This window comes from Tetrao urogallus (assembly GCF_951394365.1).
Source record: "Tetrao urogallus genome assembly, chromosome: 1".
Taxonomy (NCBI): domain Eukaryota; kingdom Metazoa; phylum Chordata; class Aves; order Galliformes; family Phasianidae; genus Tetrao; species Tetrao urogallus.
The window spans coordinates 149899027-149915542 of NC_136813.1; positions in this window are offsets into that span (position 1 = coordinate 149899027).

Genomic DNA, 16516 nt, shown 5'->3' on the forward strand with positions numbered 1-16516 from the left:
AAAACCTGTCTCACTTACCTGGTGCCTAAACACATAGTCTTTTCCACATTTCTGTCTGTATCTCAGACACTGGTAAATAGCTAAAGAGTTTTTGAATTTAACACCATTGCTTAAATACTGTCCACTGGTCTCTATTTTATTCTTTCTACGCACCCTACCTTCAAGCAGGTTTTTTTTCCAACTTCAGAGACCTTTTGTAGTTAGGAAGCAATCTATGGGTCTTAGGGCACCAAAAATTGCTTCCCTTATTTGGGTTAGAACAGCAATCTCTTGTATAATCTACATTATAACTGAAGAATGAAAATTTCAAATGCTAGTACAATGCTATGGTTATTAAGTTATTTCAATTCATAGATCTTCCAAACATATATTTGCCTGATGTGTGAACTTAACGGTCATGGTTGCATCCTGACACTTTCTAGCTCCTTGTTTTCTGTTCCATAACAATTATGTTATTGTTTTGAATTGCACAGTAAGTGGTATTCTGGGTTATGCATTTCATGTTCATGTTGCAACTTATAAAAAACCCCATTTTTTTCTTAAAGATTAAATGAATACCTCTGTTATCCTCCTATGTTCACAAATATTTGAAAGCAAAATAACATTTCTACCATTATTCTAATTAGCTCTTCGAATTTGTTGCTGTTAGCAGTTCTGAAAAAATGAGAGATTATAGATTCATTCTCAGTGATTTATTGTGTAGAAAAACAATGCTTTTTGGTCTATTTTGTAGTTCTGTATCTTACCTTACTGATTTGTCTATTCCTGGGATGCTAAAGTAAATCTTCAGAAATGATAATCTAATAAGTGACCAGAACATTCTAGCTGAGGAACTGAATTTATGAGGTTGAATGGACATGTGGAGAACCTTTGCCTCTGGGAGCCTGATTCAGAGAACTGGCAAATGGAGATGAAGATGCTCATTTGTAGATTCATGAGGAATACCAGAGCTAAAAATCTGTGTCAGATGAAGTTTGCCTGCAATACTGCATTGCATGAAGGGTGATGTCCATCAATGAAGAAATATTTTTAACTGGAGATGTTTTAAATATGTTTCAAATTCAAAGTTGTCACTGCATCCCAGAAAGTGTTTCAATACAGGTGTGAAGACTCCCTTGTTGTAAGTAAGTGCCATTGTAATGGAGTGAAAACTAGGAAGTAGAAACACATTTTCTGTGAATCATGTATAACAAAAGAGAAGAAAGGAGAACACAAATTCCCAGACAAAGAAGGCTTATGAGTGCTAATTTAAAAAGAGAAAATAGAATGCAAAACATTTGAGAACCAAGAAATCTCCCTGTTTTTGTAAAATGTGGAAGGAGAAGCCAAAAGCTTAAAATTTTGACGTCTTTGACCATTAAATTGAATATATGGCACTTTGGATGTCAAAGTTGGCAAAAAATATCTGAAGTGTATTATGGCTCTTCATGAATAAGCTTGCTTTCTCCCAGTCTTTTCTCAAAATGTTTTCTCATTGATTTTTCTTGTGGAATTTGAAGTGCTGTGATTTTCTCAGGCGTATCTCCTGAATATAGGCCAGCCATTTAGCAAACAGAAGTCAATACCATGTGGCTAAGGAACAGTAATATGACTCCATTCAAACAGTAAATGGTGACTCTTTTTGGACATCGAAAATATATAAAAATAAAAATAGAGAACATCATGATAAGCCCAGTAAAACTTATTAGCTAAGTGTGCAGTCATTCATTCAGCTTTATTATTTGCAGCTGCACGTAGTATACTTGATGTGCTCTTCTTTTCTCATAATGGTAGTCTCTTGACACTCAGAATCACAAATTCTGAGGGAAAAATTGCTTTCTTAGAGAATAGAAGCTTAAAAAGTTAATTCATCTTCCAAAGCATTCTCAGTTACATGAGCCAAACTTTCTTAATGATTATGTTATACTCAGTAACACTGTTCATACTTTGGCATCCTATCAGATATATTTTGGGTCTATTATAGCACTTTGAGAATGTTTCCAGAATACTTTTCCAGTTTCCAAAGAAAATATGAATTTCTCTTAGCCTTCAAATTCATTCCCTGAAACTTAGCCAATAAAACAAATATTTAACATAAACTTGTAGAACTAAATGTTTACCCTCTGTGCTGAGAATATTAATATAGTTTTTAAATATATAGATATTTGAAATCACAGATATTAATGCTAAAAAAGACTCTCACCCATCTTTAGCTTTACGAGTATGGTACAGATATGGATAGTACCACAGAAGGAAGGAAACTAGTCACAAACATATGAACACTTCTTGCAAGATGAGGTCTTTTCTTTAAGGGACTAATATGGAAGTTATTTTATTTACAGTCTGAGCAGAGGAGATTATTTTGTTAAATAATCATCTCCCTCTGGACCTTCAGAAACCTACAAAGGTGTTTCTAATGCCCTATTGTGACATATCAAAAGGAATTATTTGTAACTACTTTTGGACCTATAATGCCTTGGGGTTTCTCTGTTCTAACTGCTATACAAAGTAAGTTGTTCATGTCCTGAATATCATACCATCTAAAAGCTTGTTGAAACTGGTAAAATTCTCAGTACAACTACAAAAGCTAGATTGTTCTGCTGCAAGTGTAGTGAAATAACCACGTGTATGAGAGTTCTCTCTCAGAAGAACATCCTTCTGCAGCTCTACCGTGTGTTCACACAAAATTGGCAAATGTATTGAGAAGGGGCATAATACCAGAATGCCATGAACAGTGGATAGGATCCCTGTGCTGCAGTGGGATTTAAGAGAATTTAGGCTTTGGTTTTGTTCTGTTTCAGATAGTCTAACATTTGGTTAGGAAGGTTGGGAAGGGAATCCTGAGGGCAACAAGGACAAGAGGATGCACAGAGAATCACAGAATCAGTTGAGTTGGATGAGGCCCTTATGATCAAACACTATGAAGACCACCACGAAACTATGTCCTTAAGCCCCACATTCACTTGTCTCTTACATACCTGCATGGATGGTGACTCCACCACATCCCTGGGCAGTCCAATTCAATGCCTAAACATCCTTTCTGTGAATAAATTCTTACTGATACCAATTTAAACCTCTCCCGATGAAATTTGAAGCCATTTCCTCTCTGTTACTTGTCACTTGAGAGAAGAGACCAATGCCCTTCTTGCTGCAATCTCATTTCAGGATTGTAGGGAGTGATGAGGTCTTAATCTCTCCTCCAGACTATGTACCTCAGTTCCACTCCTCTTATGTCCAGTTTTCTGGGGTAGAAGGGAAGAAAGCAGCAAGAAGGGCAGGGGAGGATGAAGCTCAGGTGAAAGTCAGGACTGGAATGTGTTTAGGGAAAACAATGAATCAGGATATATACTATCCCACTGCAGTTTTAAGGCATCAATTTTGAAAAGCCTGTTTTCCTAATTTATGGCAATGAATTTTTTAACATTTTTTCTTTTTCCCAACTATCTTCTCCCAGATGAGCTTTGATCTGTCAGACCAGGCTAAAACAGGCACATTCCCACTATTGGGCAGTATAAACAGGGGGCAGAAGTTCTCCGAAAAAATTGTGTTCTAGGAGGGAATGAGATGCTCTTGGGAGGCTCTGGATTCTTTGCAGGGCAAGGAGAAAGGGAAGGTTCAATGGAGGATAAGATAGAAAATGATTTTTGCAAAGCTCAGAAAGGTGATCTGTGTATCTGCAGACATGGCATGTAGAAACAGGACTTTGCCAAACTTGCAGGTAAGTGGCACACTAAGTAGAAAATCAGTGCCAAGACATTCTAGTTAGGAATTCTGATGGGGTAGACTCACAAATGGGAGCCAGTACAGCTTCAACGTGCTCTTGCTTGGGCTATTTGGTTTCTAGCCAGCTTTAGAAGATACTTCTTCACTTGGCAGGTTGGCATACCACACTATCCTACAACTGATCATTCAATTTATTTATAGTAGATATACAGAAAAAAAAAAAAAAAGAAGAAAAAAAAAAGATTACCTAACTCCTTAATTAGAATTCTACGCTTCTTTGTTTAGTCTCAGGCCACCCACTCTTTCATCTTGGACTGCTAATGACTGAAGGTCATCTAGCAGTATATGGTGAGCAAAGATATGATTTATCTGGTCTGAAGGCAATAGACACCTGATTCCATTTCTCTTTTCTGGGAATGGCTATGTTAGAAGTACATGAGAGAGAGAACAGGAGTTTTGATCTAATACCTGTCTGTCTGTTGAACCCCATCCATTGCTTCATGATCTATCTCCTCATTCTCTGAGACTAAACAAGGAGAAAAGGAGGGCATATTTCAGCTTGGAGAACCTGGTATATTATCAAGCATCATAAACCAACACAGACAGTGATATATTCTGCACTTATAACTCCCTTCTGCTTGGTTAAATATGGAAAGAAATACTGGTCCTCATATCAAAATCCTTTTTTCATTTTTTCAAACATATGTGAAGTGCTTTCTTACGAAGTTCAGGAATGTAAATACAAGATTAAATAATCTGCTCTTGGCTGTTCCTGTAGAGCTGCAGCATTAGTAGGGGTGCTGTACTATCTGACACAGGGTAAGGCATCTACATATGTGCTGATTTCCACAGCCTTATCTTTAAACACCTTGTGTTCAGCACATGTGAAATGATTGAGTCTGTGGTGCCCTCCTGTCTGCCACATTTTGTCCCACTCATATGGAAATAAAACAAAATGAAAAACCTCAGGACATATTAGAAGAGCCATATGAATGATAGCCTGGACCTTTATACAGCTAATGAAAGACCTTAACGACAGACAGTGGTAGCCTGTCAGATAATACTGGAGCCAAAAATTAATCTCCACTTGTTAGCTATAAACCATTTACTGCAAGGATTCCTAAACTCTGGAAAAAAATGGTTGAAACAAATTCAACAGAAAAACAGGCTATTATTTTGTCACCTTGTTAAAATATGGCTATGGTAGTGCTTTTCAAAAGTGTTTACAATGTCACAGTGAAAATACAAGCAGTGCAAAATCACAGTACTGCAGAGAGGCAGTACTTTTAGTAGCATCCATTGGGAATACTTTTTTGAAGAGTTGTACACTTTCAAATTAATGATCAAGGCTTTAATCTGGAAGCAAATAAATGGTCTGTAAGATGGAGGACTATTTTGTAGGTGAGATATGATCCTGAGTTAAAACCTGTGGTAACTTTTTTAGAGAAGCCTCATTGTTAGACTGTTTTAGATTATTTCTATAGGTAACAGTATGAGGAATATTTGAAAAAATGGAAACAAAAACAAATGCCATCATGTTATTACTCTAATATTAGCTTCTGCTACTTGTTTTCTTGCTGAGTTTTGCCCTTCTCATCTGTTTCTAGTGGTCTTCTCTTCAAACCTGAAATCATAATAGAGTGATTTGTTTCCCTCGTAAGTTTAATCATGTTCTCCACACAACCTCCCATAGGAAAAATAAAACAGAAACAAAGCTCCAGCCTTTTCAGCTGCGGAGAAAGAAATGCCAACAATAAGAAGGTGTATATAAGCCCCTGCTTTTTCATCTCAGGTTTTAATTTTCTTTGCATTGCCAGTATAATGGGAGTTGGAACAGTTGTCACTTCTACATTATAGATGTAGAATCTATAATCAGACAAAGAGAATGGGAAAGCTCTGGAAGGCATAAGGTAAAGAGGAAAATGGATGCAGTTTATTTTAAACTGGATTTATCTAGGATTTAAGTATAGTTTTTTCCTTAGGGAATTAAGACGCTATTTTAATGTCTATTTCCGGATATTTTACACATTGCTGCGATCACTTTCAGATGACTTAAACATATGAACAGTTATTACTGTTTATTCCTTCTGTCGTCTCATACATTTTCATTCAGCTGCTCTTTAGTTTGAACCCTCTTTGATGTATCCTGATTTAGGTCTTGCCAAGCTGAGAACTCTTAATCAAGAGAACAAATACTTCAAAAGACTTTCTGACATTAAGTCTTTTTTTCTTTTCTTTTTTTTTTTTTTTTTTTTGGTCTCTACTCTCTCTATTTCCTCTCTCTTCTCTCCTTTTTTCTTTTGCCTTTTAATAAGAGAGCAGAAAAATGGGAAACCTCTTTGGGAATCACACTGTGATGAGAGTTTGCAGTTTTACAAAATACTGCACTGCTTCCCAATTTTCTTTTAAGCACACTTCTAAATCTTTTTGGTCTCAGTACAGCACATATCAGAATTCATGGCATTTGGGTTAGAAATTGTCCTGTTGTTAAGTAGTACTGCCTACTGCAGGACTCACAAATTTACTTTTTGATATACCATTTGTTAGACACACAGACTACTCATCTTGTAGTTTTCATAAGTACAGTAGTAACTGTAAGAAGCACAAACCAGAGGAGCCCTCTGATAGTTACCCTACTTTACACAAGATAAGTTCACTCTCATAAAGCTCCTAGTCTGTATCCTGAGGATAGGCAAGTGGAGTGAAGGCATTCATGAGGTGAAATAGCAGTTTCAGGATGGCACACGTCAATGCAAACTGAAAGTTGCATTGGAAATATAATGATACTTTGGATGGGCCCTGGGGTGATTCTAAGGGAAGACCCTCATCTGCTGTCCAGTTCAGGCCCCACATGTCAGTTCCTCTCTGCTTTGGCTAGTATATCTGTACCACCAGTTTTACCTCTTTTTTTTTTCTGTTCAAATTTTTTGGATTTCTGTTTCTTTTTGGAAAAACAAAAACAAGCAACAAACAAACAAAAACAGCAAAAAACAGTGGTCATACTTGATATCAACTTGATAAACAGTCATTTATAGGTAGACTTACAAACAACTTGACCAGCTCAGTTAATCAAAGAGTTCACTTAAGTTGTACTCACTCTCCCAAGTGTTTTGTGCTTGGGATGAAATCCGATTGACCCAAATTTTTCTCTCAGGCAATTCACATTTAATTTTCTTGAGATAGTGTTTGTTAGAAAATTTGTTTAAATCAAGTAGCAGTGGCATAGTTCTGAGATCTAAACTACTTCCATCTGAAGTGTAAGACACCTGCAGCATAGTGAGATCTATCTGGGGGTCATCACTTACAGGCCTATCTGTAGTTAGAGTATCATTCACGCACCTGGTGTTTGTTTTTGTCTCTTCCTGAGAAGTCTGAAATAGATGAAATGAATGATTCTCCAGAACTACTTAATTTTCTCCCTGACCAAAAGGAAGGTTATGTTACCAGCTTAGAAGATGGTATCTGCACCTTAGTACTGATGGGTGAATTCTGTACATTAGGAACACATCCAAAATTCATACTGGAATGGAATTGTTGTAAACAAGATTTAATTTTTCTTGATGGGATCACAGAATAAATAGTGGATGGTTTAAAATTAGCGTAGTATACCCAACGGAGAGCTCCTCTGGTACAGTCACCACTTCTGATTTCATTCTGGATGTCCATATAGTAAAGGAAATTAAAACACTTGTGACTGTTTCTGGATAAACAAGTAAGAAGAAATTAAGCATCAAAGACAAATATGTGCTCTGAAAGAAGTCTTCCTTAGCTTTGTGAGTGGTGTATGTCAGCAGTGCATTGTCAGCGCTGTATGTGTATGCACATAGACAAGTGAACATCAGCAGTGTATCCTGGTTCTCTTGCTCTTCTCTAGAGAGGATCTGGACACAGGACAGTACATTAGAGACTTGATCATTTTGGGATAATATGTGACGTCTTTGGCTTTTCTATTACCATTCTTCTCTTGGGTCATTTTTGTTGCACAGTACCCTTCTCTATCCCTATTATCTCTTCCATGTCTTTCTGTGAGGCTTCTGATCTTTCTTACTGAATTCTTGGCATTGTTGACAATTCCCTTTTCAAGTCTCTGTTTTCCTTTGCTTCCTTTCCTTTGCTTTATTGTTACTGGTTTGTGCTTTCCACATCCTTTGCAATTTCAAAGACTACCCATTTTCAGTTGGCTGTAAGCATCCTGATAGCTCTCTCTAACACTGCAGTGCCTTTCTGAATAGATGCCAGTGTTACTCTGCACCACACAACCACATTTTTTTTTAGTATGTTAGCAGAGTATCAGAACCCACTTAAAAATGTTGATGTCTCAGGGACGTATGCCACTTACATGACATGAAAGCTTCCTGTTTTTGCAGTATTACTACTCAGAGTCAGTGATTAAGAACTGGTCAATCCTTTAGGCCTGAAGATTTGAAGAAGAGAAAATCAGGTGTTTGTGATATGAGCATTCTGCTGAAAAAGGGATAAGAATTTACTCTTTGTTTCCATTCACATTGATTTAATACAGCTGAAAGTTTAAGAAGCATGTGCTATCCAGACAAAGAGATCTAATAAAGGACTCATAGCTGTTATATCTTTGAATTAATAATGTGTTTTGAAACAGGACTATTTTTGATACCGTTGATCTCCATAACATTTTTCTACTTGACATACTTGTATCATTTTAATGATCATCTTAAAAATCTGCCCTTAGGAAAATCTGGGAAACCCAGCATTCTTGGAGTGACTTTTCTTAAAATTTCATTTCAAATGAAAGGTAATTCAGAAAGTGATCACATCCTAGCAATGGAAGCCCAAACCTACATAATGAGCTCTTTGAATGTCTCTAGTCAGACTTGTACTCTATGTGCAGAGCTAGGGCAAGCCCTCTGTACAAATGCAGTGATCAAAGTCAGACTGATCTGACTAGATTTTTTCCCATGACTGGAAGTTTTTCATTTAAGTATTATTCCTCTGTTGTGTCAATCCTTTCACTTTTTTTCAGCCTTAATGGTTTCACTTCAAAATTTGCTCTCTTCCATTTATCTAAAGGGATGCAGATTGAATAAGCAGTTACTCTTTGATGTAATTCCACAAGCGTCTTCTAAATTACCGTATACATCTGAAGAACAAAAGAAATGAAATTTGGCTGTCAGTACAAGTTTTATTGAAGAAATTCTCAGAACTTGACCTGGTAACATTTTAATGAAAAATACAGTAAAGGTTCTCATTCTGAAGATTTCTGACCACAGTAACTGGTCACTACAATTGTGTGGTTTGCTTCTGGATCCTGTCATTATATTTTGAATTAATAGCAACAGCAGATAAAGAAACACCTTTAGGCATCATTCTTAGAATTATGTGGTAAGTTCTGAATCAAATCAAATGATACAAACTTTTAAAATTAAATTACAAAATGTAAAGTGTGGCAAAAGCAAGCCACATGGAAGATATTACTCAAGAATTTTTTTCTTTTTCTTTTTTTCTTCATTCCATATATGTTTGAAAAGAATGCACAGTACTCACCCACCAGGAATAATGACCCTAGCTCTTACAGGCAGTGAATGGATTTCTTTAATAGCTCACACCTAAGTTATTGACAAACTGTTCAAATTACGCAAACAAATCACCTCAGTTATTTGTAGTCTTAGGCACTAAATCACTCACTTGAGCAATGGACAATGTAAGCAAAATTTCTATTTCACTATTGAGGCCAATGTCAAGGCTACGTCCTTAAAGAAGAGACTGGTATTACTTGCTTTTGACCTAAGAAGTGAAAACTTCATTTTCTTATTGAGAAAGAATATTAGGCCTTCTTGAGGGATGATAAGCTGGCTCCAGCTATCAAATAAGGTGAGAGCTTCCAGGAAAGCTCATTCCAATAGCTTTCTGAAGCTCAAATCTACCAAAGGTTTAAAAACAAGATGCACTATGTCTACATTTTGAAGTATTAATTAATTGCTGGGACTATGTGTACTGAGAAGCAAAGATTTAATGTGAAATGAATTCACATGAGATTACCATGTTAATTCATCTCTGAGAAAAAAAAAAACAAAACAACAACTACAACAACCAACCCCTAACTTTTTACCATTGTGGAGCAAGAACGTTTGTTACATAGCTGCATGGAGGCATTTCATACCTGCTGGAATAGTGTAAGAATAGTAACAACAATATTCATTCCTGTTCTTCCTAAAAGTAGTAGACAAGAATACTATGAGCCCAACTGATAGAAATTAGTGCAGGAAACATGAAAGCTGGTGTTGGAAAAATTTCCTGATAAATGAGAAATTGCATGTTATGGAGTATTTTTCTAAGGAAAGCAGTACCAACTTCATTGCTTAAGATGTGCAGTGAAATAAATTACTAAGTAATACACTGCAGGAAAAAAATAGACAAAGGGACTGAATAATCTTCACATCTTTTCCATCTCTAACATTTCCATGAAAATATAAAAAGAGGATGAGACAGGCTTCTTGGAATTTTCATGAACTCAGGTCATTATGTTCAATGTATTCTTTTAAGCAAATCGTATCTCCCTCCATGCCTCACTGAAGTCACCTGCTCTGGCCCAAATATCTCATACTGCTTATGATCATAGCCTATTAGCTGCTTTTTCCATGCTCTTGTCATTCACAGTACATCCACTTGGTAAATGCACACTGAGGCAATTCTATAATTAATAACGTGATAACTGGATTATTTTGTCCAAAAACAAACAAAAAAGGTACAAATTAAAAAACAACAACAACAACAACAAAAAACACAAAAAAAAACCACAACACAACAAAACAAAACAAAACAAAAAAACAAAAGAGATTTAAGTTTAAATAGTTGCATTTAAAAGCATCTGTACATTCCTGTTCTCTGAATTCATGTAGCTCTTGGGATAAAAAAGCATCCAGATTGAACTTAGGAACCATGTCTGGGTCAGTCTGGCCAAGGCTATCTTTATGCTTATCAGCAGCTTACAGTTGAATGAATTCTCCTCTTTCCTTTTGTCCTCAAACAACTTTGAACAACTCAAGCCTAGAGGTGAATAAATGGAACAAGAGCAGGGAAAAATCATCTGAGTTCAAGTGAACTGATCTAGGGAAGTATGGAGACAGGGAAGTTACAGCAAAGCAAGAGATGTGAAAATGGCGAGAAATGGTCTGCAAGTCTTGCGGGAGTCTAGGGTTGTAATGCGTGCAGGGAGGAAAAAGCCTCTGGAGGTATAGGGAAATGGTTGCTACCTCTGCCTGTTACCCAGGAGAAGCAGGTTGAGCGATGCAAGTGGGAGTCAGAAACCAGCTGTTCTAGCTTGTATTGCCACAACAGTTACTCTTTTGGCTAGAACAACATAAGTAGGAAGGATGCTACCTCAGGCAACATCCTGTTTTCTTTGGCCTAAAGCAGTGGTTTATTCTGGTTAAGTGAAACTATAAACTCAGCCTAAAACTAGCATAGCCAGCTGATCAGAGGCCATTTCATGCCTAGTTTCTGTGTGGCATGTGTATCCCACAGTTTTGATAGTGAATGCAATATGAGGATGAGAGCAGACTACCTGGATTAAAATCCATAGCAAAGGTGTAGAATTTGGTCCTTAGAATTAAATTATGTGACATAATGTAGTTATAATGCAAATATTTAGCTCTTAGGGAAAGTTCTGATAAAAATACACATTTGAATTTTATTGTATTCAAACAGCTTTCTCTGTTGGTTTACAGAAAATAATTGTACTCCACCCTGCCGGTACCATATACCAGAGGAAATAGCTGCGTTAATGAATACAAAGAGAAATGTCCTTTGTGACCTTGTTTTGCAGAGTGCTGTTTAAAAATATAGAAGGCTGTTGTATTATAGCAGATTAATCTCCACAGATCTCTCAGCCTTATACTTCCACATTCTGCTAGCCTTGATTTCAGTTTACTCATGCAAGAAAGCCATCATCTAGGGTTCTCCTATAGCAATTCAGTATTTATTATCAGTCTTTTATTGCATTTGACCTCAGCCAAACACAGCTGGGTGAAGTTTAGCACTGAGTTATTAGACAGAACATACAGAATGAATAACTAAGGTCCATTGTTCTCATTTTTTCAGGGTAACCATTTTTCATAACTTAATACATTTTAGGACTGAACTTCAAAGGTCATTTGTGCTGTAAATATTCAACTCCTAAGTAATTTTCATACAAAGATGGGCAGGAATATAAAGCAAATTGGAAAAATGCTTTCTAGATGGTGCTCAGGCTCCAAAGGTTAATAGTCTCAACTTTCTAAAATAAAGGTTTTGTGTTCAAGACAAAAACATATTATTACTGGTAGTTTACTACTGCACAGAACTGTCACCTAGAGGAAAAAAAAGTTGTCTTGGTCAAGAAACTGCTGTGGTCAAAAGAACTAATGTTGAGGTGGCCAGTGTGGCCCTTTTTCCCATCTGACCGTTTCAACAGTCGAAGGTTGCATATCCAAGACACTGCCAGTCCATTTTATCCTGTATCCATGGGCAGGAAACTGAGCTTTGCTTATCTGCCTGTATTTGCCTGTCTGGTTTTCACCTTCATTTCTGAAAGTGCTGCATATGAAAATTGCTTCTTCATACATTCGCTACTTAGGCACATAGAATATATGGCCGGAGAATAAGAAGTCTTGGAAATCTCTTTAAAATTTATGATTATCTACAATGCCATTTATCTCTCCTGGCCTCATATATTCTTCTTCTTGTAGAGGCTTTTAAGGAGGCAGTGCCCCTTCTCATGTACTGTCATCTGCCTCTGACCTATTTGACACACTTCACTAAAGGATTTGATCTTAGTGAAGTACTGAGATACTGCTGCTCAAGGCGACAGATATTTTATGAGTTCTAAATTCGGGAATATTATCACTAGGCATTGTACTAAACCAGAAAGCAGCAATTAAACATTCTATCTCTTAATGCAGTGTTTGAAGTCATATGCTGATATCCCTGGAATGGTGTCAGATTGAATCTCTTGGCCCTTAAGCCACTGGTCTATTTTATTGGACAGCTTCTCTGCATTTGTTAGTGTGTTTCGTGAGCTGTGGTTAGTGTTCTGCATCTTGGTCCCTACCTCCATCTGTTGAATCTTAGATTTTTTGTGTTTGTGATATAATGTTTTATTTTAGTTCTACTTGCATCACTGTAGTAATCTCTTTTCTCTTTTCTATTTTCTATTTAGCTCTTAAAAAAATAATTGGCCAACTAACAATTCATTGCTTCCTGTTAAACTTTAGCTGAATTGACTTACTTGATAACATTTAGAAATCTAAAACTCTGCCAGAGATACTAATAACCTGTGTGTGTATGTAGTAATAGATATATATTATTATACTCTCAATTATAAAGCACTCATACATCTTTTCATTAAAAAGTCTTAATGCTTTTATTGTTTATGACACGCTTTGAAGTTCAGAAGGGAGAGGGCCTTGGGCAAGAGATGTGCCTTTTCTTGCTCCTATGTAATTCCAAAGAAGTTTAGCAGAGATGTAAACTGCTAGAAATCACCATTTCCTGCCTTGTACTTGTGTTCTTCAGAGAAATGTTAACAGTCTGCACATAATAAGTGCACATAAACATTTTAAACAGCTGGGTTCAAAAATACCACCAAAGAAAAATCAACTGCAGCAGCCTGGAAACCACAGGCTAACAGCCTTAGGAAGATGACTTTCAGATGTTGCCAAATGAATAGGACAAAAGAGGTATCTGAATTATTTTATGGGTTACATAGATGTCGGCCTGAACGTTGCTTTCATGGAAATGTACAGCCCAGCCAAACTGAAGAGAGCAATTCAGTCCTCTGGCTTCAAGGGACTGCCTAACCTTGTAGGCAGCTAAGTTGTCAGGTACCTCCTTCTTTCTCCTGGCACTTAGTTGTGTCTGTCCCTGTGTGCTATGAATTGCACACTGCAGAGATGAAAGTCAGTCTTCTTTCCTGTGCTCTGCTGTGACCCAGGTTTAAGTGTAGATAGATAAATAAGATTTCCCTAAGATGTTAGGGAAAACATGAAGGGGATGGCTTCAGGTCAGTAGTACAACAGATCGTACCTTAGGGAGTGGTACCTGTCCAGCAGATGTTCTCCAAGCTGAGCAAAAGGTAGAGCTACAGCCTCCTTCCTGATTGACTGCCCTCAAAATACCCTGTCTGTAAGTGGTGCCTCTTTCACTCCTTTCAGTGCTCTGCTTCAGAAGTGAACTAGGCAGCTGGGTAGAAGCCCTTGCCACTTTCTTGCTAGTCTGATGAATGACACCATCCTTAGCGTGTGTCTGAATATGATGAAATGAGCACTCTACAGTAGGACTGCAAAGGTATCTTGTTCTCCTTGTTTACTGAGTTTACTGGAACTTAAACTATTTGGTTAGGTGAATTACACTGCTCCCTCTGCATGCCTCATTTCACTTCTGGGGTGCTATTCTGCCTGCCAAGATGGACTTGAATCAGAAGGAACTGTAAGTAGTCAAGGAGGAAGTGAAACAATGGCAAGAAGATAAGGCATCTTTAGGTATAACGTCAAGAGGGTAAAGAGAACAAAAGCCAAGTAATTGACTGGGGAAATATTATTTCTAGCTGGCAAAAAAGTTGCATAGTCTGCTTGCTAAGGCTAACGATCAAAACCAACATTTATCAGTTAAAACTTTTACTTGCAGAAGGCTGATGAAGAGTGAGGGAGAGGCAGCAGCTAGGGAGGGAGAAGCTTTGTACAGAAGAGATGATCAAAATACAAGTCTTATGGGAGGACAGCTAGGCTGCTACAAAAGGCGTGAAAAATAGCAAACTGAATATGAGTACCAAGATTGTATACTGTTGTTTTTTTTTTCCTTTTTATCACATGCCTTTAGTAGAATTACTAATGAGTTTCTCTGTAAGAAGTTGAGATATTAAATCAGCAGCTTGTTATCACATCTGTAGACAGTGTTTTCTGAAATAAGCAAGGAGTCTATGGTGCCAGAAGATGCAGTAGCACCCTGGGTCACTGGTGGAAAAGTTTGCTTTGATGGGATCCCAGATCACTTCTAGAGAGAGCGGGACAGTCTCAACAGTCTCAACAGGCTTGGGAGCAGTGTGGGGGACTGTAGGTCCAAGAATCACAATGGTGTAGGTGAAGGCCTTAGATTAATGCATACGAGTCTGGTGCTGCAGAGCAGGGGCTCTAATTACCAGATTTTCTCTATGTGCTCGTCTGCTGCTGAGCTGGGACAGAAAAATGCGAATTTCTTTTGTGTGGCAGATACAGCCATGTGTGTCACATCAGTCAGCAGGAAAAAAAAGGAAAGTTTTCAACAAAGATTGTAATACATTCATCCAGAGATCCAGTCTTACGTGCTGGATGTCAAAACTAAAGAATGAAAGGAAAGTTAGCTTGTCACCTCTCAAGAGTGTGAACGAAAGGAAGGGAAAGGCACAAAATGCCAGGTGACATACTTAGTCCTGTGGAGGACTAAGTGGTGGAGGTTTGTGCTGCAGGTCTGAAAGACAGGATTGCACCTCTGGTGGTAACGTGTGTTGGGAAGAAGAGTATGATCTTTTGCATGTATGCAGTATAATTTGGTTCTACCTTCTAATTGAATAAAGAAAGAAAATTTAGGAAATTATACTAAAAATCCCTCTGCTAACAGAGATGTTACTCAGATTACACACAGAGGAAGTGAGAAGTTAGGAAATGTCCAAACAATCACTTCCCCTGAAGTGGTAATCAGACCCTCGCATGTATATGTTATGTTTTTTGTTAGATAGTAATATGTTTCTTGTCCAGAGGACTCAGTGCACAGGATAATCATTGCAATGAGTAAGCAGCTATTCACAGACAGAAATAACATCCATAAAGAGAGAGAAATTTAAAAATGCATTCAGCAGAATTGGCTGGTCACTGCCTAGAAAAAAAACCCTATTAGCTTCCAAATCAAAATCATTCATCAAGAAACCCTTGGAATTAAAAACGTCCAGTTAACAGAAAAATAAAATGTAAATTTGTCCACATAGCCTTGATGCTGAAATATGTATTGCTTTGTTAAATAAAACTGACACTGTGATACTGCAGAAGTGATTAAAGACCTGCTGAGTATTCTTCCAGTGGAAAAAAGTTATACATATGAAGGAAAAGGAAAACAGAAGGATTTTTAGTTCATTTGGCCCTATTCATAGTTTGTATGATAAATGACTACAAGAGCAGATGTTCCAAAGATCTTTGAGCTATTTGATTCACCTCTAACGTCTGACTTATTAGTTAACGTTTCTTCCAAAATACCACAAACCAGAGGTTTTAACAGCTGTCCAAGAGATTATTATTGTGGGTTCACTAGTCAACATGTGGCCCCTGATTGCCAGCTGCTACAAGAAGCTAGGATGGATAAGTACTGTTTGAACACCATCTCTTCTTGTAAACAACTTAAAGTGAAAGAGGTCAAGGCTGTTGTCATCAGGCAGTGAGAGCTATGAAGAGAGGCAGGCTGTGGTTCAGGAGGAAGCCAAACTCTTGATGTGGGAGCCTCACCACCGAAATGGCTGATATTTTCTGACAAGATCTGTGTAACTGGATCCAAGAACAGTTTTTATCTCCTGATCCCAGTACATCACTGTATCAGGTCAAAACTCAGGCAGGTATGCTTTCCTATTCATCCTTCTCATCTCGCTTTTTTCACCTTTCTCCCCTACACAAGCAATCTGAGCTGTGCTGGGGATAAGGAGCAGCAGCAGTGTGGCCAGGCAGTTCTCCAAGGACAGCTCATGTCTTCTGTGTGTCAGGGTTGCTCCTCTTAATGGGAGAGAAGCACAGACCCTATGGGAGTGGTCCTCCAGCAAAGACTGTACTCTGCACAGGTGGAAATT